Below are 12,526 nucleotides of genomic sequence, written 5' to 3'. Positions count from 1 at the left end.
TGATGTTAATCCCCTATGCATGCCTGGTCACTCGTTTTTTGACCCTGCAACAGCGTCTGCCTTGTGGTAGCCCTGGCACTTGCATGGCTGCAAAGCCACCTAAAGGAAAAGGGTTTAATGCATGGATCAGTTCATAGTTTCTGTGTTCACAAGATGTTGCGTGCTGGTGGGAGCTGGGGTGGGAGTGAATGGGACTGCTTCTTTTGGGAAAGAAAGAAGGAAGAAAGAGTATCGTCAGTTACACAAGCACATACATTCCTTTCTGTGGGCCAGGGAATGGTAGATGCTGGCTGGATAACGCCTTGTGTGGTGCCAGTAGTAAGATAACCTGTCTGTTATTTGATACTACTAACGAATACTTCGTCTTATTTTGGGTTTTTTTGTGCTGATAGCTTCAGTTTCTTTTTCAAGTCTAAGTCTCCAAATGCTTTTTTTAATCACTGTGCTGAATAATTATCCCATTTAGTACACTTCCCTTGACTGGCTTGCTTTCTTCCAGGCAAATTATTTTGCAGTTGTTGACTCCAAAGTGCTCTTGCCATCTGTTGGAGCAATTGCTTAAATGATTGAAGTTCTTTTGAAGCTGCTTGTGTTGTCATTCATTATTTTATCTTTCTTAAATTTTGTGTCATCTACAGACCTTGGAAACTTGTTCTTAATATTGCTGCTACATGTCATTTGTTGTGAGAATGTCCCTGAAAAATGAATGAATAATTTCAGTGATTAATTTTTGAGGGGTTTCAGCATGTTACAGTAACTTCAATCCCAAGGTTTCAGCTAAGAAAAAAAAAGTTGGTTTGAATTGTCATTACAGTTATGATGAAAACTGAGTAGTCTACAGGGGTAAATGTTTTGTAAGGAGTTTTCAGTCTGAGACAGGGATGGAAAAAAGGCTTTGTCCTGTTTTTTAAATTACTTCCTATTTTTCTATCTACTTATATTTTTTCATGCTTTATGTAAATGTATCTCAATGACTATAGGATACAGTTGTTTGAAAAAACGTGATTGCTTTCTAGTTTGCAATCGTAAAAAAAGAGGCAAATTCAAAGTGAACATGCATTTGTTTTTCTACAGTGCAAGGGAAAGCTATGGCTTGTTTCAAGAGAAGAGAAGTTCTAAAACTTTCAGGTTTATAATAAAAGAATAATATTTTTCCATTCCTTGTTGTTTCAAAAGAAAACTTATGCCCACAGTGTGTCCACATTTGGTGTGACAGTACAGTATGATATTTTAAGAATAATATTATTACATAATAGTCTGTTTCAGTAGTTAGTTACTTCTGTAACTAACACTTTTCAGGAGGGTAAAAAAAAGTTTCCTAGGCTTAACTTTGTTCACCTTCCTGTAGGAAGATTTCTTTGGATTGAGGTCAGCCACAGCAGTGTTTATTTTTGCATGGCTGCTGTTAGATGAATTGCAGGTGTGAGTGGGAGGGAGATATGGGTCATGGGACAGCTGGAGTCAACTGGAAATCATTTGTTTATCACCAGAACAATAAGAATTTGCAGACAGTTATCAAAGAGCAAGTCATCTTATGATATGGTGTTCCTCATAGCAAACAATGTGTAGGTTTTTTGATTTTTTTTTTGTTTGGAGTGTAAAAACTCAATTAAGGGAAAATATGAAACATTGGTGAGGTCTGTGATAATGAGGAGGTTATGACTTGACCGTCATGGATTGAAGTTACAGAAACAGACTGGGGAAGTCTGAGCTCTGCTTAATGGCCAGTTCAAAGACTGAACAGTTTCCAAATGAATTAAGGTGACCACGAACCTTAAAAGAAGGAAGTCACTTCTGAAACCAATGCCATTTAAGGAAATCTAGTTTGGGTGTGATGCTCACTGAAGAAATTGTTTTCTTGTCTGGATCACTCATCCTCATCCTTGTGCTGGAGTCTGCTGACAGTTAGTTGTGCCATGAAATCCCCCACACCTGCCCCCTAAAAACCAACACCCCCTAATAAGAACCCAAAGCAAAAATCCAAAAACCTAACAAACATCCCCCCCGTCCATACCAACCTCCCTCAAAACACCAAACCCAATTTCCTCAACCCTTTTTTTGCGTTCTGCACGTACCTTTTGTACGAAATATCTGGATTATTTTTATTTTTGAAAGTTTTCTTTTGTTTTGATGGTCCATCCAAAAAAACTGTGTTCCTTCACGTAAATGTAAGCCTTTGGAACTGCTGTACATGTTTAGCAGCTGTGAAATTTTATATGCCTGCATACGTTCAAGCAGCTGCAGAGTCTGACATCTCTTTTCTTGCTGTGTTAATTGATTTCCTGCCAGCTGGACCAGGAGTACCCGTGGTGTAAAATACCTGTCTGCAGAGTCTTACTGCTTAAAGCACATAGAAAGTTCAGAAACTGCAGACTGTCCTCTCAGGCAGGTTTTTGGTCACCTAAACCAGAAGTATATAGCCCTGGAAACCTTCTGAAATGTTTCTTCCAAGCCCAAGAATGGTGCTTGTTTCCTGGGCTGCCCTTGAGGCAAGCTGAGCACAGCTGGTGGGACAATCTGCTCCTGTCAGGTTCCAAAAACATTGACTTACCAAGTCTGGCTTCCTCTGCATGGAATATTATTTCATTCCTGCTGAAATCTTCATAATCTAAACACCTTATGCTGTGATTTGCCAGGCACACAATATGCCCTTCGGTGTCACACCATGAACACATCTTTCTAGTAAGTTTGACCAAACAGTTATTTCCTTGTCTTAGATCTGTTGACCTGAAAGTAACATGCAGGGAAATGTCCCTGGGCTTCAGATCTCATGTGGAGCCTGGATGAAATCAAGAAGAAGTGCTACACATAACACACCTGGCCAGGGTGCTCATGGGGAGAATGCCAACCCAGGGCAATGCTACCGTTGCTAGCAGGCCAGGGCTGTTCTGCTGCAGACCACAGACAGACCACAAGAGAAGTTATGATCAGATGTGATGCAAGATTTCTGCTAGAACAGTTTGGGTTTGTTTGTATGATCCAAGCAATGTATTTGATCTTTAGGGCTTTCTAAAAGGTAGGAGTCTTAACTCATAAAAAGGTGTGCTGAGCCTAGTAATCATAAAGACCCTGAGAGACCAAAAGGCATAAATGGTGAGAACTATGCACTTACCTAAGTACTGTCTAAAATAGAATTAGAGGTTGGATTAAGCAGACTGTAGTTACAGACAGCAGAAAACTGTCTCTCAAAGAGTGAATTTTAGTACCTGCTAGCCTTGTCATATGGCGTCAATGGGGATTTTGTTGTTATCGAGATCCCTTGGAGAGTAGCAGGTAGGATTTACATTGCATGTGGAATGAGCAGAACAGGATGAATTTCTCAAGTAGATCTTGACTGAAAATCTCCCTGGGCAAGAACCTCCCTGTCCCTTGTTTCAGCAGCTCTGAACAAGACAAAGAGCTGTTTAGAGTAAATTAGGAAGTGCAGGTCTCTGAAGACCTCTCAGCTAATGCTTGTAGTCTGAGATCCAGATGCATCTTTGAGAAGATAGGACACCAAAGTATCTTGCTTGACCTGTTCTTGGTGATGTTTAGTTTTGGTTTTAGAACTGTTTTGAGAAAAAAAAATATTTAGTCTTCATAGATCTTTGTTTCTGTGTAATGACTTCAGCTGAAGTAGGTATTCCTGAACAATGTTGTATATTATTTAACACTTAATTACAGGGGAGAAAATTAACTTCACTGTATCTACATAACTGCATCAAACCCTGTAATTTTGACAGTGCATTTATTTGCATATATAAGCTGTATATATTTTTTATGCAATCTCCTGTATATAATACATTTTCAAGCTGTTTACATGCTGTCTCATGACTGGTTGGATAGGGGTGCTGGAGGGCACCTTTTGCACTTTTTCTGGGCTAATTAAATAGAAATTGTTGGAGGAGTGATGGGAGAGTAAGATGTCAGTGTTAGACTTTAAAAGCCCAATTTTGCGTTTGATGATCTGCCAGAGAGTGGGGGGTAACTGCTACATAATTAGCTTGACTTTGAAAGCTCTGTAACTTGGATTTCCAGGAAAATCTGTCCTCACTGGTAGCATTTTCCATAAGAATGAACAGGAAAAGTGACTGTAACAGATCAGCCCGTTTGAGTGAAATGTGGTTCCTTTTTGTCTTGACTTGCAAATGTTTTTCTTCCTTCTTTCTTGCTTCTTGTATTGTACTGTTATAGTAGAGACATAGCCTCCCCCCCAGCCTGTTAGTCTAAACAGCTACTCTATATGGTAAAGACTGTTAGCTCCACTTCATATTCACTTAAGAAATTAAGAGACTGAGAGAAGAGAGAAAGATCTTGCCAGTGGAGAAATGTCCCATAGTTTGTCTTGCTCAGTGCAGAAGGGTCTGCACAGGTCAGATGGCCATGTCACATCTATATTTAGGAGCAGCCCTCTTGCATGTAAATTACTGTAGATAAAGCTTGGGAGCTGAAGCCATTTCAGTGGTTACATGAGCATTTTGTGGATCTCCAAAGACACTTAAGAAAACTGCCCAAGTGCTTTAGCCTATTTCCTGGCTTAAGGCATCTGAAGTTACACAGGAAATCTGCATCAGAGGAGATTCTAAACTCGAGTTCTGGACAGCCCTCTATTGCTTAGGAAGACTTGTGAACTCTGAAGACAAGATATAGCATCACTAGACTTAACACAAACCCTTGTACTACAATTGACTTATCAAAATGATGTTAAAATTTTCATCTTGAATGTATGACTTTTTTTATTAGTAGTGGTAAAACAAAGCATTACTTTGATTTGCCAATACACTACTAGCTGGATGCATTTGGATTTTTTTGTTATTTTCAGGAATTGGTGGTGGCTTACTAAGTTTTCTTCAAATAGGTTTTTTTTTTCAATTTTTTTTGATCCGTGTCATCTGTAGTTAGCTCTAGGATTAAAGATCAGTCGTGGCAAATTTGATTCCCAACTTTATCACTTTGATGTGATGACAGACCTTGCTTTAGGTGGATAAACAACTGGGTATTATGTTGCTTTTTACTTAGTCTGATATCAGCTTATATTGATTTTAAATGTGTTTGTATTCTCCTCAGCAAGGGAGAACGCTAAGTGTCACATGCCTGAATTTACTTATTATGCTGTCATTTGTTTGTTATATCACCACCTATTGGAGCAAATAATTCTGGGACAAACTACAGGAGAAATGCGTTGGGACAGCAAAAGAGGAACTGGTAATGAAGTGGAAAAATGGGTTGAGTGCACTCTGACATGGAAAAAGCTTCTGTTCTTTTTTTCCTCTTTATTCTCTTAAATGTTGGTCTTGGTATTTAATTTTATGGGCATTTTAAGAGATCAATTAGCTCTTCCAGTTCCTGACATTTACTCTTTCTTTATGAACAATTCTAACCAGTTGAAAATGATTGGAATTTTAATTTGCTTATAAAAATTACCAGGGATGACTAATTCAAGCAAGGCATAGAGTGAAAGTAAAATTCTGCTCCATATCCTTCCTGCTGATGTTATTGACTTAAGAGAATGAAGAATTATGAACTGCAAGACCATAATTATATGTGTTTTCTGTTCAAATATGCAAAACTATTTTCTGGGTGTTAAGGCAAAGACTCACTCTTTTCATCAAGGAGAAAAGTAGGAGAATTACTGGAAAAATGGAGGAGATAATTAGGAGACACAAACAAACCTGCAGGGAACTAGTCCATTGAGAGATTTCTGTCTTGGAGGAGGTATAAAGTGGTTGTTATTAGAAAACTATTTTTGTTTTTAACAGATGAGTATCTTAGAAAAGACCACATCTGCATGGTTTTCCATGTATATTAGTATAGTGGCTAAGAGTTCCAACGTGGATTTCTTTCTGCTTGGAGTTTTATAAATACATGGATATTGTTCCTAATGTAGACCTACTAGGTATTTTTAAAATTGTTTTAACATGAGGATATGTTAAATGTAAAGGCTTTCAAAGACCTTTTGGTAATTATGGTTAAATGATTTCCCAAACTGTGTTTTCTTCTCTCTTCCACATCCCATCTTTTTCTGGTTTATTTGCCAGTTTCTTCACAGTCATCCCGCAAGCTGTGGATTTCCAAAGCCTGTTTTTAGCATGTGTTTTTTCCTAATTCAACTTTCTATGTGTATCATTTGTTAGAAGTTTAATCATAACAGAAGTCTTCAAATCCAGTTGCAGTCATATTCCGCAAAGTAAATTTACTGTCAAGGCTGGGATGTAAAGAAGAAATCAGAAGTAAAATCAACTTTACACAAAATATAAATACAGCTGGACTAATCACTGCGGTGATTGTAAGATTGTTGCAGGTGCAGATCTTAATTCCATAAAATACTAGACTCACAAGAAGAAAAATGCAGATAATGAAGCCCTTTATCACTCAGCTGTGGAGGTCTTGCTTAGGCGTCTACAATGAATTTCTTCCTTTCTTTTGGAAATGAAACATTTCTTCCAATTAAGCCCTCTATTGTTTAGAAATGCAATTGTTTTCTTGGTCAAAGGCCAGTTTATTACTTCTTTGGTACTTGAACAGTTTCTTACAAAGTTTATTAATTTCTTTGTCACTGTGTGTCACTGTGTCACTGTGATTACAGGTAGATTTAGTTGCACCACCAGCTACAGTTTTACTCTCAGTTATACACAGGAAAATTCATTAACTTCTTTCCTGCATCTTGGGGAAACAGCATCTCAATACATCCATATGGAATAAACTGTTCCTTAGGAGACTGACCATTGCCTAGCCTGAGTTCTGAGAATCACAGCAGAACCTGAAATAATAATTTCAGTGTTTTTATTCTCAGTGGGCATTGCATCAACTGTTTAAGTAGAAATACATCCCTTTAAAATATTTCAGCAGGATAGGCTAGAGGATCTCTGTAGAGTACCACAAAATGGCATGTGTTTTGTCTCTGACCTACACCTTGGCTGGTGACATTGCTTCTTTGAAATTTTCCTTTTAAGGAAAATGAGATCTATATAGGAATATGAAGTTCACAGTGTTGAACCAGCAAGTAAAAAGTCTGAAAGAGAATAACAGACCTTGGGATGTTTTTCAGATCTACCTAGAAACACCTTGTAAATATAAAAAATTCTGTGAACTTGTGATGGCCTCTTCTCCCAAGTGACAGGGGACAGGATGAGAGGGAATGGCCTTAAGCTCCGCCAGAGGAGATTTAGGCTGGACATTAGGAAAAAATTTTTCACAGAAAGGGTCATTGGGCACTGGCACAGGCTGCCCAGGGCGGTGGTTGAGTCACCTTCCCTGGAGGTGTTTAAGCATGGGTGGACGAGGTGCTGAGGGGCATGGTTTAGAGATTGGTGGGAATGGTTGGACTCGATGATCCGATGGGTCTCTTCCAACCTGGTTATTCTATGATTCTATGATTTGTCTTGAGTGGTTTTTATTTTTCCTGCATTTTTAACTTGCTAAAGTGCAGTTTCAATTAACAGACAATAGTAGTAGATCTAGGTAAACCTAAATGAACAAGAGCAAGGTCTTGCACCTGAGTCCGGGCAACCTGCAGTGTCAATATAGACTGAGATTAGCTGTGCAGAGAAAGACATGTGGGTACTGGTAGATGAAAAGCTTGGCATGAGCCAACAGTGTGTGTTCACAGCCCAGAAAATCTACTGTGTCCTGGGCAGCATCAGAACAAGTGTGGTGAGCAGGCCAAGGGAAGGGGTTCTGCCCCTTTACTTCACTCTGGTGAGCATCTGTGTAGAAGGCTGTGTTAAGCTCTGGATCCCTCAGCACAGGAAAGACAAGGAACTGTTGGAGTGGATCGGAGGAGGTCACAATGATGATCAGCATGATGGAATGCCTCTCCTATGAAGAAAGATAGAGAGCTGGGGCTGTTGATTCTGAAGAAGAGAAGGTTTCAGGAAGGTCTTATTGCAGTCACTTAGTACTTAAAGGAGGCCTATAAGAGTGATGGTTTTAAACTTTTTATTTGGGTCTGTTGCAAGTAGGACAAGGGATAATGGTTTTAAACTACAAGAAGATAGATTTAGACTAGACATAAGGAAGAAATTTTACAGTGGGAGCGTTGAAACGCTGGAATATGTTGCCCAGAGAGGTGGTACATGTCCCATCCCTGGACTTCAAGTCTGAGCTGGAGTGAGTTCTGAGCAACCTGATCAAGTTGAAGATGTTCCTGCTCAATGCAGGGTGGGTTTACTAGTTTTTTCCAACCCAAACCATTCTATGATACTGATACAAAATTTGGTTTTATTGTAAAACTGCTCAGGAAGAGGAAGGATGCATAAAAAATATATTTATGAAGAGTGTGAAGAGTTTGTACACATAATCACCCATATATAAATATGCTAATGTTTAACAAACAGCCTGAATAATCAGTACTTCCTTGCATTAAAACACAATAAAAGATCATCACATAACAGACACATTAAATGAAAAATGAATGATTTTTAAATCATGCTGTACTTTAAGTTTCAGTCTTACAATTGTAAGTAGTTTTACTTATGAGTAGTCCACTGAAACTGGCCTATGCAGTTATTTCAAGTAGATGTGCTCTTAAGCTATTGTAGAATGAAGTCATATATTTCAATAGTTATAAACACTGCAGTTTTCCTTACTAAAGCGTTTTGTTGTTAAAGTAGGATTTTTCTTCTTGAGTTCATTTTTACTTATGCCATAAAGCACTCAAGCTGCTTCTAGTACACTTTGTCATAGCGGTTCTGAAGTGCTAATTGCGATAAAGAACCAATCTTCGTAAATGGTTATGGTTCTTTTCTATCTGGGAAGAGGGGCAGAAGGGGCTGTTAAATACTTCGTAGAACCTGATATCATATCACTCTCAATATATGCTGGTTATGATCAGTGTTGTGATACGGGGTCTTACCACAAGCAAAGAAAATGTCAGGTAAAGCATTCCTAGTGTGAAGCCTGTTTGGCAGCATGGCTTGCCCCGCAGGAGGCCAACGTGCCCAGAAGGAGCGGTCTGCACTATGACCAACTGTTTTGGGTACAACTAGTTGACAATGGGTGGCTTTCCATTCAAGTTGGGCATAAGCTCTTCTGGCTGCACTGAAAATGATCTAATAGCATTTTTTTTAAACCATCTTTTAGTCACAACTCCAACATGATATTGTGGGTTAATTATTGGGAGGGAAGGGAGAAACATGCTTAGAAAATAACTTCTGGACTAAGAGGAATTAAATGAGGGTGGTTGTCACCTGTTAGGTTTCTTTTCATGGTGTTTTAGCCATCTTTAAAAACTATAGCATAGCTGTTGCTTAATTAAAATGTAGAGCAATTTTAAACACCACTATGTAATCTGTGTTGATTAGTTCCTTGATTCATCTGAAAGATTGCTACATTACTGAGTGATGCTTAGAAATGTGTGAGGAATGAGTGATTTGTGGTAAAAGTAAGGAATGAAAAATAGGTGCAGACTCAGTCCCATTTAGCTGGACAATGATAATAGTGCATATATTATTAATATTTAGAAAAATGAAACAAAACCTGTTTCTCTCTTGAAAAAATCCAGCAATAGATTTGGATTATTTTATTATATTTCATCAGTATTTTAGCTCTGTGCTAGTCTCGGGCATCATTAGGCAGGTTGTTAGACGCTGTCTAAAAATGGAATTAGGAGCTTAAGTATTTATATAATAAAGTGTGTTTGTTGCATCGTGTGGAGTTATAAGTCATTTTAATTTTATTAGATTCAAGGCAGCTATGCTTATTTATATGGGCTGGAGATGTGGTTTTGCATACCTTTATCTTGGTGTAGATGTGATAACGATAAATAAACAATCTCTTAATGGCATGGTGTTGGTATAATATTTTCATATGTTTCATAGTGGTTTCTGACATGATGGAATAATTTCTTCTTAGACTGCACGTGCTCTTTACTGACTTGAGAGATGTACATGCATCATTTTGGCCAACTGATTTAAAATAATAGATAAATTTACTTTTAAGTATACATATACTTATTTCTTTATTTTAAAAAAGAAAAGTTAAAGACTAATTGTAAGAAGAAAATTGATATGTATTGTTATTGCTTGGAATGTGCATCTGTATGGCCTTATTATGTAGATACTTGAAGTCTATAAAGTTTTCCTTTATTTCTGCAGGTATAATGCTGTTTTTTTTCAAGTGCGTGTTTTTGTTGGCCAAATAATATGTAGCATTACTTATGTTTTTTCTAGTTCAGCTTTCAAATACCACCTGCATGCAATTTGGATTTGTCAGGTAACATTACCGTCCAACAGAAGGATTTGGCATAACATGGTTGGGTTTCAGATCATCTGTCTGAGGGTCACTTGAGAAAAATCTAAAAAATATCTTGGTAATCTGCCCGTAGAAGTCCTTAAAATAAGAAGTGTAGCTGATGGCATACCTGGTATTTGGTGAAGCAGAAATTATTCTTTCTCTCTTTTGTGGTGCACCCCTGCCTATTGAGAGACAAAAGATACAGCTGTTTCATAAAAACCATGCTGTGTGTGTCATAATATAAAGAATTCTCTGATTAGAAAACCACATTATCTACTTCTTAAAAGAATACATCACAGATTTGCAACTATTAGTTGCTATTGAAGCAATGATTTTTGGCCATCGATGTGCTGTCTGGCTTCTGATGCCAAAACCTCCGTGTGGAAATCCATGTACCTCCTCCAAGTTCCATTTGGACTTTTATCAGCACTGCTGCCAGGATCTGTACTTTTGCACTATTATTTCCTGCACAAATAAAATTGAGTTCATGTTTAAGTAATGAGATGTTGTTAAGAGCACAGGGAGCTTTTCTTTCTCATTTTATTAAGGCAGAGGACAGGTGTCGTAGCTCAGGGACAGCTGACAAGGAGACACACTGACCATGAGGACTCTAACAGCAGTCTACCAGGTCTTCAGTCTTCTTTGCTTACTGTCCTCTTGGCCCCGTTCTCACTCTTCTAGCTGATAGCTTTTCACAGCTCTTTGCTTGCTGTACGTGTTCTACTTTGTATCAAATTTAGGAAGGCAGAAGTGAGTGTTACTGTTCAGTATCAGTGGGATGGCTCATAGCAGATCCCTTGGTTTCCCTGTGAGACACGCTGATGGAGCGGTCCTAGAGCAGCTGCAGGACGAGCAAACAGAGTCAGCAGAAGCTGGGGAAACATGTAAGGGAAAAGCAGTCTTATTACCCCTGATACATTGCCTGAGGTTTAATGCACAGTTGATGATTATCTTCAAGACATCCTGAATTTTTTAATCCTTTTTATGTCTAAATTTAATTGTAGTGTTGTCATGCTTAGCTATATAGCCCAGGAGTATATTAAAGTCATAGAGTTCATTATAAGGGATTTTTGTGAATGACAGCAGTGTTCACTTGCTCTGGAATTGTGTTTATCTTACTGACCACAGCAACAACTGTAGTGCTTCAGCCTCTACAGCTCTTAACCATAATGTCTGTTTGAAATGTTTCCCTTTCTGTGATCCATCACAGAATTCTTTGTAAACTACTTACTGCTCCTTATGTGCTTTGAAAATGGTGTGCAGGGTGAAAATGCTATGTTGTGGCTGAGACAGACAGCAGGTATTGAGTTTTTCTTCCGTGAGTAGTATTGTTTAGCGCACTGTATTTAAGATGATGATTAGGACAGTAAGCTCTAAGAATTTAATGGATTTAATGTCCCAGTTCATTACTGTATCCTGCAAGTGTGTAAAGCAAGAATGAGGAGTGGTCCTATCAGAGTACAACGGGCTAATGTTGTTTGGGATTTGGGTATTTGAGGTCTGACAGAAGAAAACACGAGGCTAACCCTGTAGTTCAGGAACCAAGAGTGGGAGAAAGGAGACGGTTAGAGAACATGTTTTACCCTGTCAGACTGAGACAAAGCTCAACTCAATTTCTTCACTCACTACGAGTGGATGCACGTTCAAACATAGATGTTTTCTTATCCATGGTTGGAAAATGACCGTGTGTCCCAGACCACAATGCCTTGTGAGGCATTTTTTAGCCAATAAAATGATCACTGTGCTTGAGCACTCGTTCTGTTTGCCAGACCTGGCTCCCTCTTCCCAAAGATCAAATTGATGCTCAAAGGAACTTAGAATAGGATTTTCTTTGTTTTTTTCATCTCAGAAGTCTTGAATTCTGGCAGCAAAAGCTGTCTTTCATTTACTGAAATGGCCAAAAAGTGGTGTATTTTAGACTCTTAGAATGCACTATTTCAGTTTGAAATGAGAACGTCTATCAATCTATGTCCTTAAGTACTATTTGTCTTGCTTATATGACTGTTAAAAAGGAAAAGTATTTCTAAGCATCATTGCAAGGCTGTATATCTCCCAATTTTCTGCTATGAATGGCAAAGGTGAGGTCTAGAGAAGTGTCCTCTGGAGTAAATGATAGTCAGTGACACTGGCAAATGAACCCCGAGATCATGTTTGTTTGTCTTGTCATAAATTAAAACTGACAGTAGTTTAAAAACCTGCAGCTAACATGTGAAAGAAATAAATCTATATTTACATAGATTGAAAGGAGATGGTGTTTATTCTATAAATTCATAATCTATATAGGCTGTGTGCTTGATAGCCTAGAGCTGGCTAA

This window comes from Phaenicophaeus curvirostris, chromosome 15 (assembly GCF_032191515.1).
Source record: "Phaenicophaeus curvirostris isolate KB17595 chromosome 15, BPBGC_Pcur_1.0, whole genome shotgun sequence".
Lineage (NCBI taxonomy): Eukaryota > Metazoa > Chordata > Aves > Cuculiformes > Cuculidae > Phaenicophaeus > Phaenicophaeus curvirostris.
Note: the sequence above shows the minus strand (reverse complement) of the source record.